This window comes from Morone saxatilis, unplaced genomic scaffold (assembly GCF_004916995.1).
Source record: "Morone saxatilis isolate NCDOM2014 unplaced genomic scaffold, NCSU_SB_2.0 Contig19, whole genome shotgun sequence".
Classification (NCBI taxonomy): Eukaryota; Metazoa; Chordata; class Actinopteri; family Moronidae; genus Morone; species Morone saxatilis.
In genome coordinates this window covers 24,127,099-24,140,419 of record NW_023339751.1, presented here as the reverse complement: position 1 = coordinate 24,140,419, position 13,321 = coordinate 24,127,099, and positions in this window count along the sequence as shown.

Here is a 13,321-nt window from a genome sequence, read left to right as displayed (position 1 = left end):
ACAAAGCGATGGCAAAGCCCATCGAACAGAAACTAATGCATTCATACACCGATGCATGGAATCGGGAGCAATTCGGGATTCAGTATCTTGCTCAAGGATACTTCGACGCACCAGGATCGAACTAACAACCTTCCTATTAGGGGACGACCCGCTCTGCCTCTGCGCCACAGCCGCCCCTTAAGTAGGACAAATTAAAACATTTCAAAACCCTTCTCTTGGTCACAGTTGTTGCTGTTTTGGCTTCTATACTGTTGACAGGGATGCTATTTTTAAAGCTTATTTGCTTCATTGATTTTCAGTTGTGGGTTAAACATTATCCATAAAAACATCAAGTGGATGAGAGTCGACTTTATTTGGAGAAAGGAAGCCAATCCGGCAGGGATTTTTAACAACTAGGCAGAAATAGGTGAACTTAACTCTTCCTTTATTTTTCCTTTTCTTCTTTTAATTTCTACACCAGAAAACAATTCATTCAGTCAGACTGTGTGCTATCTGACCTCTGCAAACCTCTAGGTCAGAGGGCAGGAGCGACCTTGTCCCTCCCAACACTGAAAGGTTTCCCCCCCTCAGCGATGCCTCTGTGTACCTCTCAATCATGCACAGGGAGACTTTAGACTCATCAAACATGCCTCTTTCACATGGTCATAAAGACAACAGGCAGTATTTATCACAGCCGTGTCTGCCTGCCTAAGGGTTACTGAGATCAATCTCAGAAAAAATATTTCCATAGCAGCATTTACAACCAAGTAAATTCAAACACTATAAAAGGTAAACAATAAAAAATATCAAAAGATACTGATAGTCTATTTTTTTTAACTTTATTTCGTATGTTGTTCTATTTTCAGTAGAACCAGATACTCAAAAAATTGTTAAAACTGATTACGTCACATTAAGTAAAACCAACTCAATTTTGTAAGTGAAAAGACATTCTCACTAGCTTTAGTAATAATTATAGTTTATTTTAGTAAAATATAGTGTAGTAATAGTTTTTTTTAATTAACTTTGCATTTCAGTGTAAAATTAATTAATTATTTTGTTCTATGTGTGTAGCACTAAGGACTGCAAAAGTTTATTTTATTTTACAGTCTTATGTTGTATGATAAATTAATTTCCTTGATTCCTTGATATATAAATTAAGTAAATATTATGGTTTATAAAGATACCTTATTTGACAATTTTATTAGGAACTATATATATCAAACTTAGATATTCAGATGTAGTTTTACGTAAAATTAGATTTTATTTTACCTCTTACAAGATTTATTTTTTAACACATATTTTTGTTTGTGACATATGTAAAGAAATAAATTGCCTGCTTTTGGCTGAAATTTGGTTGACTTTGTGGACATTTAGTCCTCTCTGCAAGCATCGATCGTTGATTTTGGTGCTGATGCACTAAAGAGATTTCCAATATTGGTGGTTCACTCTCTCTCGGCTCTAACTATCATGCAGTGTCCATGTGATCAAACCAAAATTAGAAGTCTGGCATTAGAAAACAAAGGTTAAGTAAACTAAAATCTCATATGAAAAGTTATGAAACAAAGGGCTGGACACTCAGCAGGTGTTACTTCACTGCTGGTTGCAGTTTTGTCGTCATGGCTTTTTATCAGAAATAGTGTTGCTCAAAACATTTACAAAAAGGGAATCATTTAAAAGCAACAAAAGCTGCTGATTGTCCTTCCATAATATTCTGTACATTCAACTATTCATGGGGCTGTTAAAAGTGTTTAATCTATAAAATGTCAGAACGTAGTGAATATGCCAATCAATGCTGCTCATAGCTGGAACAAGAGAATTGTGGGTATTTTGGCTTAATAAATATTAAAAATGTTGTTAATTTATTGACTGATTAATTATCAGTCAATTAATTAACCACTATTGTTGAGTTTAGCAAGGGTCAGAGACGGCCTGAGTCCCATCATACACTAGACAAAAAGCAGGTAAACAGCCGGCACAGAAAAAATAACATTAATCATTAATATTTATAATAACAAATCTAAATTTCACAGAGGATATGTATGTATAAAAGCCTTAAGCACAAGCTATATTTTAGTCTGTTGGAGCTTTTCACATTTCATTTCATCTCTCTTTCTCTCCATTATTGCAGTTTAAATTCAGTGACCTTTACTGGCACATCTGTGCTGCCTGTGTACACATTGCTAAATTCAGACCTAACAAACCGGCATGATAAGCCATAAAAGTGAAGATTAGCAATATGATCAATATTTGTGTAATTACTGTTACATCACTGCGACAGGAAAAATACAACAATGTCTACAAAAACTATTTTTGATCATAAAATAGACGAGAAAGTTAAAAAAAATTTAAAATTTCATTTCAGACTCAGATTTCACTGTTTTGTTCTTGGGAATAATCTAATCTGGGAATCCACTGCAGAAAAGACCATTCCTGTGCAAACATGGCAGTACATTTTCTCCTTTGCAGTCTATTTGGAAATGTCAGCATTACAACAGAAACCCAACCTGATGTGAGGACGACAGGAAGGTTGTGACACTTTTGGTAACAGAGAGAGAGCGAGACAGAGAGACAGAGATACTTGTGACAGGGCTGGCTCCTGTGTGTTTTCCGGCCTGCCAGTTGGCACGGTTGCTGCAGTGACTGCTCAATGGCCTGCAGATGAAACAGATCAGGAGAGGTTATCAGGCACTGTGATTGGCTGACAGCTGCCACATGACTTGGATTTCTCTTAAGATGTTGACAGCTCTGAGGTTATGTATGACTCTATTTACCACAAGCACTTAGATTCAGCAGAGCAGAAATGTAATATCAGGCATACCTGTTAGATAGCCAGAATAAAAATATCATGATGGGTTATTTCATGTCATCTTCATTTATTAAGGTCATTAGAATGAGAATAATAAAGATCCAGTCAGTGGTCAAGGGCATCCAGCATCAGTTTGAAGGTGCATATTTAATTTTTTTGGTAGTTGTTTTGAAGACACGTACCACCTCAGAAAATAACAGGCTCTCCAAGTACCACCATTATAAGCGACAGTATAGTACAGCAATATAGGCCGACCATATTCAGTACAGAAAGTTCTTGTAGGTGGCAGGTTTCTTCCTAATAAGAAGATTATTTATTGTTGACTGCCGTGAATCATGAATGGAACCAGTTCAAGAACCAGAGCTAATTTGGTGGAAAAGGGGTACTCCTGGGGTGAGCTTCTGGAGTTCTAGCCCCTAATGTTTTCACAAAAGCCCTGAATCTCTTAGGCTTTTACAATAACTTCAGTTTTGTGTGACAAGACCGGAGTAAAAGTTCTATCTCAGCTGTCTCGAAAAATAATGCATAGCTGCCGTAGCAGCACGCCCAGCCTTTGGTTTGGGCTGAGAACGTCTGGCTCCGCCCCTGCTTGAACCTGTGCTTCAATATTGCATTTTATGTGTGTATTTTGGGAAGAAACCAGAAACCCTTCATGCGTTCAATTTCAAAAACCATTCATTGTGTAAATAGCCATTCTTCATTGGTACTGCAAGATTTAAAGAAAGCTACAGACTCACACACACACAGTAAGCTATGTTGAAGACATTCTATGATTTTGTTACCAAGCTCCACACCTCTCTGTGCTCCCCACCACTTTCCTCTTTTCTTCAGCTTTTCTTCAGCTTTCCTTCGCTCACCGAACCCAGCTTGGCCAGACGATGCTGTGGGGTTTGGAGGCTGAAGCATTCAGAAAATGTGAGAAAACACCACTGATATACCTCCACTGCCTAGATGATATATTCGGACTATGGAAATATTTGGAAGAAGGGATTTTTTTAAATTCTTTGGTGTCCGGAACACAGACCTTTCCTTTCCTTCATCGACCTGGTTTTGCCTGTTTACTACTCAGTATTAAATTTGTCCTAAACCTGGTCTATTGTTATGTAACCGGGTTGCTCTACCAGGTCTTACTACAAGCCAATACCAACAATTCACTTTCACCCAAAGAATACACAGTTAATAATATATAATATGAAGCTGGGCCTCATTTATCACTATTACACACCTACATTTTTTCACCTCTCAACAAGAGGGTTCGCCTTAAAAGCAAATGGATACAAAGACGTATAAATATACAAACAGAAATACAATTTTAATTCTTTTTCAATATAGTTTTAAAGCAATTCATTTTTTTATGCAATCCTTTTAAATATAATTATCACCATATTCCACAAAAACAGAATCTTGAGAGAAAATGAGAGCAGCAGTAAGTGTGGGAGAGGCTGCAGCTAAAAGCAGCAGGGGTTACTGCAGGGCAAGTGACCTGCCAACTCTATGCAAGACACCACACACTGCAAATAGGAAGAAAGGTAAACTAGTTAGATATAAACTAGTAACAAATGACAAAACAAGAGCACACTAGGGGAGAAAATGCATGAGAGTTATACAGGAAATCGACACACTTGTGGTGCAATATGCCCCGTGCTAATGCTGTTGCAACCACTTCTTAAAGTATTACTGTTTGGCTGGCCAACAAAAGTACAACATTACAATAAACAACAAACAGTCTAAGCAGGTACGACGAATTCCAGCCTGTTCAGCCATGGCCACTGATAGCAAGCAGCAAATGCAAAGCAGGTAAACAGAAATAAAGGAAAGATCTGCAAAACAAAAAAAAGGCCTCTACACATTGGGGTTGTTGTTTTCAGGAGATTAAATTGCACATCAATATGTTTTTGCTGCTTTTACACAGAACACACATATTATGTGATATTTTTTTAAATCAAAGTTGATTTTTCTGAGCTTACACACCACGAATGTAGGCATCAACCACATTGTGCAACACAAATGTCATGACACAACTCATGATGGACCTGTTGACCTGTTTCTCATCTCTGCACAGGCTGCTCTGTGGAATTTACCCACGGGGAGCTGGAGCCGTTATATCCATCATGTTCTCTTCAAAGCCCATAAAAACTGTAACTGTACTCATTTAGTGGCATTTAGCGGTGTAGCTGCAGATTGCAACTCCCTTGCTTCACCCTCTGCCTCCAAGCATGTAGGAGAAACTACAGTGGTTGCAAAATGCCAAAGGCATGTCAGGTTCAGACAAAAGAGAAAGATAAGATGTGGTCAGTTGCTTAGAGGTGCCTTGATGCACTTTAAACAATGCAGTGTGTCCTCACATTACATATCACAACTACAGACAGGTTAGACAGCTACATGCTCGACATCAGCGGATCGCCCAATGAGACGATGTGTTTATTGTCGGTTTTTGGGTGACAGAAATATTACAGGATGAAGCATTTGAGGGAGGGAAAAGACACTGGATTTCACATTTTATTCACATTTATTGCGGGCGTTAATGTAATTCATACTAATCACACTGTGACACAACCAATGTAACCAACCAGCGAGCTACCAGACAACCCAAACTGACTGATCTGCACCAGCAGTTCCCTAGGTCGGAGTCTAATTATAGACAAGGTGTTAGCTCTTATACAAGCAGGTCGGTTGGAATGCAAAGTGAAAACCTCAGTCAGGCACTAATCTGGTGGCAGCAGAACAAGTTCAACTTTACACTGTGAGTAGCAACAGGAGCAGCTGAACATGATGATACTGTGATCTGTGTTTAAAAGAGAAGGAGTGGATTAGAAAAGGGAACATTTAGGCATATTTTTAAACATGAATATTGTGTCCTTGCCAATACTCAGTGATCACAACCTTGTGGCTGGGGGACTGCTGTCAAACTTCCTCACTACTTTGTCAGCCATGGACACTTGTCTGTGTCCTGAGCACAAGTCTAATTAGCCAACAAACTCACCTGTATGAGCTTGTACAGGTTGAGGCAAGCTGATGATACAGCAGGAGATTTCTTTATAAGGGTCAAAGTTAAAAAATGATAACCACAGAATTTGGTTCCAATCAGATAGCAAGTAATACCAGGTGCAGGATTGTAACGGCAGCAGAGACTGCATGCACTAACAAGAGTTTATGTGCCCAAACAAAATCTAATGTGAAATGGATTCACTTTTTTGGTATTGATCCCACTGATATTGATACCCAAAACACGTATCAGCTGTATTAATACATTATATATTGATTGACTCACCCATAGCCCTCACAGAAACAGTAACTGCAAAACCTTCAATAGGAATCCATTGGAAATTTAGATGAATTCCTCTTAAAATATAGAGCTTATAACACTAATGTCTACCACAATAAAGATACTTATAATATTAATTAATATTAAATAATACATTTTTTATTCTATATTAAATATCAAAAATGGAGAAAACCAAAATAAAATTTAAATTGTGATTTGCATGACTGGCTTTGCTTGCATTGTTCACCTTTGGACAGACATTAGACTAATTTAATATTTTGTTGCTTATCAACAAAAGGCAACCTGAATGAGGTCACACGATTAAAAATTAGCCTCCAGATGAAATACCATTTTCTCAAAGTTTGTCTTGAGGTTGGTAAGACAAAAGTGTGGGTGTGTCTGCAGCAAAACTGCTGATATGCATGACCCTGCATGCCTACGTGTTCTGGGAGTTATTATCCCTGATATTTTATGAACTCTACAAATGTTCATTTGGCTCCTCACAGTTGCAGTTGATAGTTCGCCACAGAGAGAGTCTGGGTTGCAAGCCGACCTAATGTAACCCTGGACACACCCCCATGACACTGCACAACACACATGTCTACAATATGGCTCGGAGGACATTGGTATAGCGATTAGCTAACTGGAGCTTCCGCAGCTCTCACCTCACCTAAACTTAATCCTGAGTTTAACTTTGACAGTTCCAGTCTGATGGAAGTCTGGGCAGCCTTCTTGTTGTCCTCCCTGTTCCAGCACTAGTGTTCCCACTACACTAGCAGCACATACTGATTTGGCCAAAATGTAGTGCGTAGTATGCAAACAAAAGCAAAATCTGCAGTATGCTGAAAATAACTGGATATCATACTGATTTATAAAAAAAATCCCCTGTGTCCCACAATGCACAGCATCGAAATGATCACAACAAACGTACAAGCCAATAATGGGAAGTTTATTGCAAATGTTGTACAGTATGCTATTTCATCACTAAATTCACTTAGATTGTCTGAGGTAAAAAAAAAAAAAACTGTAGGTGTGCTGGTTTTAATATGTGCTGTTTTTTCTCAACTACATTTGTCCGGGTTCGATTTTACTTAACAGAAAAGCAACACCCCATGTGTCACACCATGTATAACATTTCTATGATGCTTTTCGTTGAATCTGTTGGTGAATCAACAATGCACACATTGCATGCGGTCACCTGTAATGTTATTTAGAGAATTTCTAAGAACCATCAAACTAACTTAGTCAAAAGAATCATGGAGGTGTGATCTGTCTCGCCCTATTAACCAACAAACATAGAAGCATGAGAAGGAAGTCATTCCAGTGTCAGTCCTGAAAAGGTCTAATCAACCAGAATAACAGAAAACACCTGTAGGTGCTGGGAGTCATTAAGGGCATTTCTGAATGACATAAATTCTCACCACTCTGCTCACACCCAGCTTCACACTGGCATTTCAAAATAAAAGCAACATGAGAAGGGAATCAAATCCACGAACAGCACTCATATGATTGTCTGGCACGACCCGACAGCTTATTGAGACGCTTTCTAACTGTGGCTGACTCACTTAGTAACTGCAGGCTTCAAGAAACATGACTCATATAAAAATAGAAAGGAGAGCTCTGCCGGAGCTCCTATGAGAGATTATGTCAACAGACTGTTTACACTCTGCAATAAAGATACATTAGCGTCGGTTAAGTTAGCAGTGTTTGTGCATTTTACTTCCATTCTGAATTTCCACACAATTAGTGTGGCAAGTTGCAGATTATGGCCAGTAATCCATAGATTATAATTTGTGTGCAGGAGAAACCATAAATATATTCATATAGCATGATAGTATTATCAGTTGTTCAAATTTGTGAATTTAATTCACATTTTAGAAGATAATGATCTCATTCTTAAGGGCAACACTCAACAGCAGCTTATGATGTACATCAAAACACTTTAACCTATATGTATATATATGTGTATGTTATACATGTAACAAACATCGTTAGACCAACTGATCAACCAACCGTCCAGAAGGTGTCCACCCTAGTTGACATTGACACTGACACACATCAGAAAGAGTTGCCCGCAGTTTTTTCTGTTTCCCTTTTTTTTACCACAGCACACAAATAAATTTCACCTGGGTGATTCTACAGGGCTGTTATCTCTTAGCCCAGTAACCCTAGGAATTATGTTTCCATGGACAGCTGCAGTACCCTTGGAGGTCAGACTTCCTGCAGTCTGTATGCAGTCACAATCCAACAGTTAATGTTGTTGCTTTATTTAAACCTAAGCACAATCTTTCCCTAGATTTAACTTTGTGTTCCAACCATACCTTAACCATACTTTACCTGCCCTAACCACAATCTTTCCATAACTGTCATGTAAAGCAGTGCAGCAGGAAATAATTTTTACATTTGCATTTATGTAAAGACAATTTAAAAAGTCATGTAATCTTTGCAGAATCATCCAATATCAACATTTTTTTCTGGTGTCAGGGTCAGGTGTGCAGCCTGAGGCCCTGTGCATGGCTTGTGTATATATTGGGAACCTCAGGTCCTTGAGCCACACCAGTGAGCACCAGAGGCAGGAGGTGTCAAATCATTCAGGCAGAAGCTGTTCTTTGAGCTGCCACCCCTGTCTGCAACAGTTAGACATGTCCTTAATTCCTGCGGTCAGCGGGGGTGAGGGCGGTATATCCCTCTTTAACCCCCAGAGTGACGCTCAAGCACTGTGAGGAAATGAGGACAGCCCTACATACACACTGACACACAGTGACAGTGTGCCGCCTTAGGCTCAGCTGGCCTTAAAACAGCCAGGTCATCCGTGGTCGGACTGTAATGTGACTGATGTGTGACTGATGCTGCAGCTTGTGTAAATATACTGACAGCAGTGTGAACAACTCACACTGCAAGAAACAGGCCAGCGGTCACCTCAGTCCAATACAGGAGGACAACACAAGGTCAACAAGACTGTCTGGACTCATATGTTATCAGAGAGAGTGAATGGGTGTTTTTGTAATGAGAAAGCAATTTTTTTTTATGGGGCCGTCTTGTTAATGTCTTTGTCCTATCACAGTAAGGAACCTTAAGTGACCTTTGACTTTTAAACCACAGAGGGGATGAGAATGATGATTGATGAAAGATTTCTACAGTCCAAACAGACCTTTTCTCTTGTAACGCAGTATCTACCCTGACAGGGAGCTCGATTGACGGGGGAGGTTTACACTACTAGAATAGGAGCAAACATAGTAGAATAACCAGCAGAACTGGAGCCAGGAAAGTGTTCAACGGAACCGGGTTCACAGCCTCGAGGAACTTGATTTTTTCCACAGATTGTCTCATGTTGTCAGGACTCAGTGAAAATGTCAGCAAATATGACAAAAGGTTATTTTTTGTATAAATAAGTACGCAGTACCCAGTAAGGTGCAGTAAACCCATAGTGACGAAGTGCAGTGCAGTAGTAGTAGTAGTAGTAGTGCCAAGCATCTATGTGGAGTTGCAAGAATAAAAACCTCCCCCCTCACTCTCTGCTGCCTCGTATCACTTTGCTAAGCCCCTCCCAATAAACCCACAAGTTGAAATGGGAGCAGAAAGACTGAGACAGTGGGCTGCCCTGCAAAACCTCATGCTTCGTATGGCTTGCCTGCCATGCCGTGAGCCTCGTCAAGACTGCAGTCCCTCTTGCCGTGACTCGTCTTCTCAAATACGGCCCTCCAAGCAATTCATGGCCCCAGGGAAAAGCCCCCCAGGCTTCAGAGGCAGCCTACCCCAGCTTTGATATCCAATAGTAGACATGTTAGCAAGCTAAAAGTAGCACTCACACTCAATTCATTTTGCTGAACCTTTTAAGTAGCCTACAGCCGAGGCTGACAAAGTAGGCTTTCGACTTTGATGAAAGTTGAGCTATGCCAAGTTGAATCTGAAATGTTCTAAAATGCCCACTGTACAGAGAATACAGCCGTTCAGCTAAATCAGGAGAAATTTTTTTTGCCCCACTGGTGGTAAATCAAAGAATAGCAAAGTTGCCTCTTTTTTTCATCCATCCAATGATTTGTTGATGTTTCCTAGTGTGTAATTAAAACTACATTAACCGTAAGGATACAGAAGTTAAGTTTTACCTTTTACTTTCTCTGACAGTTCGTGTCAGTTGAAAAAGTAGCCCTTCCCTTCACTACATTCAGTTGGAAATGTAGTACTTTTTTTTTCACTACATTTTTAAAGCTGTAGTATGCCTGACTGGTTGTTTTGCAGCTCATCAAATATGACGCATTATTGTGAGTGAGGATTATGTAAAGTAGTTAGACCAGTTACAGCATTTATTTACATGTTAAGGCTGTGATCATAGCGGATGTTATTATTTTCTTGATTCAAGTCTTGCTTGAAGCAAAGGGATGTAAAATGTTTTTATATTTCAAACAGGTATGTGCTGAGTTTCATCCAAAACACCAAATTATGTTCTTTCAGACTGCAGGAAAATGTCCTCTGAAGGGTTGGATTGTCACAGTGCCCACAGTTCGCCATATTTATATCTGTATTTGGTGTTGTTTTCTTACAAGTCTCCAATTAAAGGGGAGAGGTACACTAAATCAGACAGATATCTGAGATCATTTGTTCCCTCAGCTGTTGGGTTCTTCAACAGGCTGTAGGCCTATTGAACAGACATTTTATGATGGACTGCTTTTATAGCTCATTGCAATTTTATTATGATGACATCTACCGTTTGTTATATGTATTTTTTTTATTATTATTGGTTGTACTGTTTTCAAAACCAAATTGGCCCTCTGGGACAATAAAGACTATCCAAAGTCCTCCTCATTTATAATATGAGTCGGATGTTTGAGTTCCTTGCATGAAATTAATTGTTTGATAGCTATAATGATTTTCTCTTTAGAGCTATGTTCATTTTGACATAGCTATAACTAAAGCTGCAACCTGCAACCAGGACATATAAAATTATTCAAACACTCTAGTGTTCGACCTTAAACATACAATATGTCATTTCTGCCATCAGGGGGTCTCTGACATCAAAACAATAACAAAATATAATAAAATAATGAAGTTTGGTGACGTTGTGAAATAGCGTGTGATCATGGGAGTTGTTACCACAATTGCCGTCATTGCAGTCCCATGATTCCTTCAGTGTCAGTGTTCAGTGAGGTTTTTACCGGGAGCAGAATTATCCACAGAAGTCTCCGTCGCTCTAAAACAAATGGTCCTGCTGATTAACACCAGTAATAACACTGAATAAAGCAGTTCCACCTTAAAAATCACTGCTTCTCCCACACTGTTGGCAGACAAAAGCGACGTCCGGAGGGGCTGCGAGCCGAGCTGCTGCCTAACGTTAGGCTCAGCTTGTTCTCTTGATAACTTAAAATCCAGACGTCCGATGACTAAAATCCTTCATCCGGTTCAAATCTAGAGTTAGAAACAGCCAAAAGTCAATTTATGACAGCTTCTGGCAGACATTGTTTCACCACTGATACTACAGTGCAAGACAGACCATCATTAATGGCCTGCTCAGACAGTGCAATGGTATTCTACTTATGGGATGGGAGTTATTTGTGTGCCAGACTGGTTAAACTCATTTATCTCCCGATGAGAATGAGGCCAGGATAAATCACCTGCTTCAAGTCTCAACCTTTGGATGAAGAAAGTTATGATGCAAGAGGCAGCAACTGCGTGAAACTCCCACTTTTCCCCCCTTTTTTTAAGCAAACATGCAGCTGTCAGTGGACAGTCACAGTTCAACAGGACAAACTCATCAGTCAGCTGAGATAAGAAGGTGATGAAATAACCAACAAAGCTCACTTTTTTTGAGTCCCTGCTCCTCTTTAAGTGTGATACATGTTTCCTTACTGTCAGTTGCAGCTTTATTGATGAGGAGTGATATCAGCTGTCTGTGACTGCAGGACATTTTAAGTAGATCTCTTTCCACTTGTGTAGTCCACATGAATAATTTTCCATTCAAATCTTTACATTGCTCACACAGGAGATGTGGCGTTTTTAAATCAGTGATCCAACTGTGACCTCTGGTGGTAAAATCTTAGTTGGTGCTGTATTCCTCTAAATCTGAAAAAAGTTAAATAATGTCCCTTCAGTATGGCTTTATGCCTATTTTTGACATTCAAACTGCTGGCAAAGGGAACACACACACACACACACTAGAATACAGGAAAGCTCTGAGATTTGTAGTGTTCAAGTGTTCATTGTTTTCCTGTATAGGGATACCACAGAGTCCAGGATCCAGCCAAATCGCCGTGGAGCATAAGACAGTAGATAAAAAAAAAAGTCTGTTTATTTCCACCAGTAGCTGAAATTTGTCTAGTTTGTTGCTGTAATGGTGTTACAATGCGAACCGGCCTGCTTTCCTTTCTTCCGGCCTTTCACTGATTTCCGTCACCATGGAACCGACTATGTTCTGGTTGGTGCACCTAGTTTTAAACCGTTGAGCATTTCAACCAAAAATAAATTTGGTTCGGAACCCAAACAATTAAATAGAAAAAAATAGAAGGTTTTCCACTGGAACCAAAGTGTGTGGCATCATATTCTACAGTTGTGCATTGTTGTACAGTTTATAACACATCCTTGATTAAAGTGGTTCCATTCAAAGTTCCAGGTTCCAAGAATTTTGAATGGAACTGGTTCAAGAACCAGAGCTAATTTAGTAGAAAAACACTTTGAATGGGCAATTATGAGGGCACCTTTGACCAGAAAGTACAATAATCATCTCTGTTGTCAATTAATTCCTGGGCATCCTCTCCTACATATTGTGTCTTGCCACAGTAAGAACTTCTTTCATTAATTTATGATAAATATAAGGGCTTTATTCTGGATTTACCAAATTAGACATTGACTGACATTTTGCAATTCTCAACATTTCCAGCAGAGAGTAGCAGAGACCAACTGAAACTAATGCAGTGGCTTAGTAATTTGAACAAAACTAAGTAGGGACAAGAGTCTGCAGCCTACACTCAAACCAGCCACAGCTCATTTCATTGATGAAAACAGCTTGAAGAAAGAGCAGGACCAGATGTGTGATGACCGCTTGTCTGCTTCTTAAAATGTTTTAAATTCAAATGTACAAATATTAGACCATAAGTCAATTTGCCTTAAAGGGGAACTTCAGCAGATTTTTACCTTAGTCTTGATCACTAGAGGTCACTGAGTGCTGTCGATAGGAAAAAAAACGACCAGAATTGGTTCTAGCAAACTGGAGTTCCTGCAGCTAATGGCCAGAGCTCCCAGTTAGTTATAATACACTTCTTGGGGGCATCTCCTAAAGA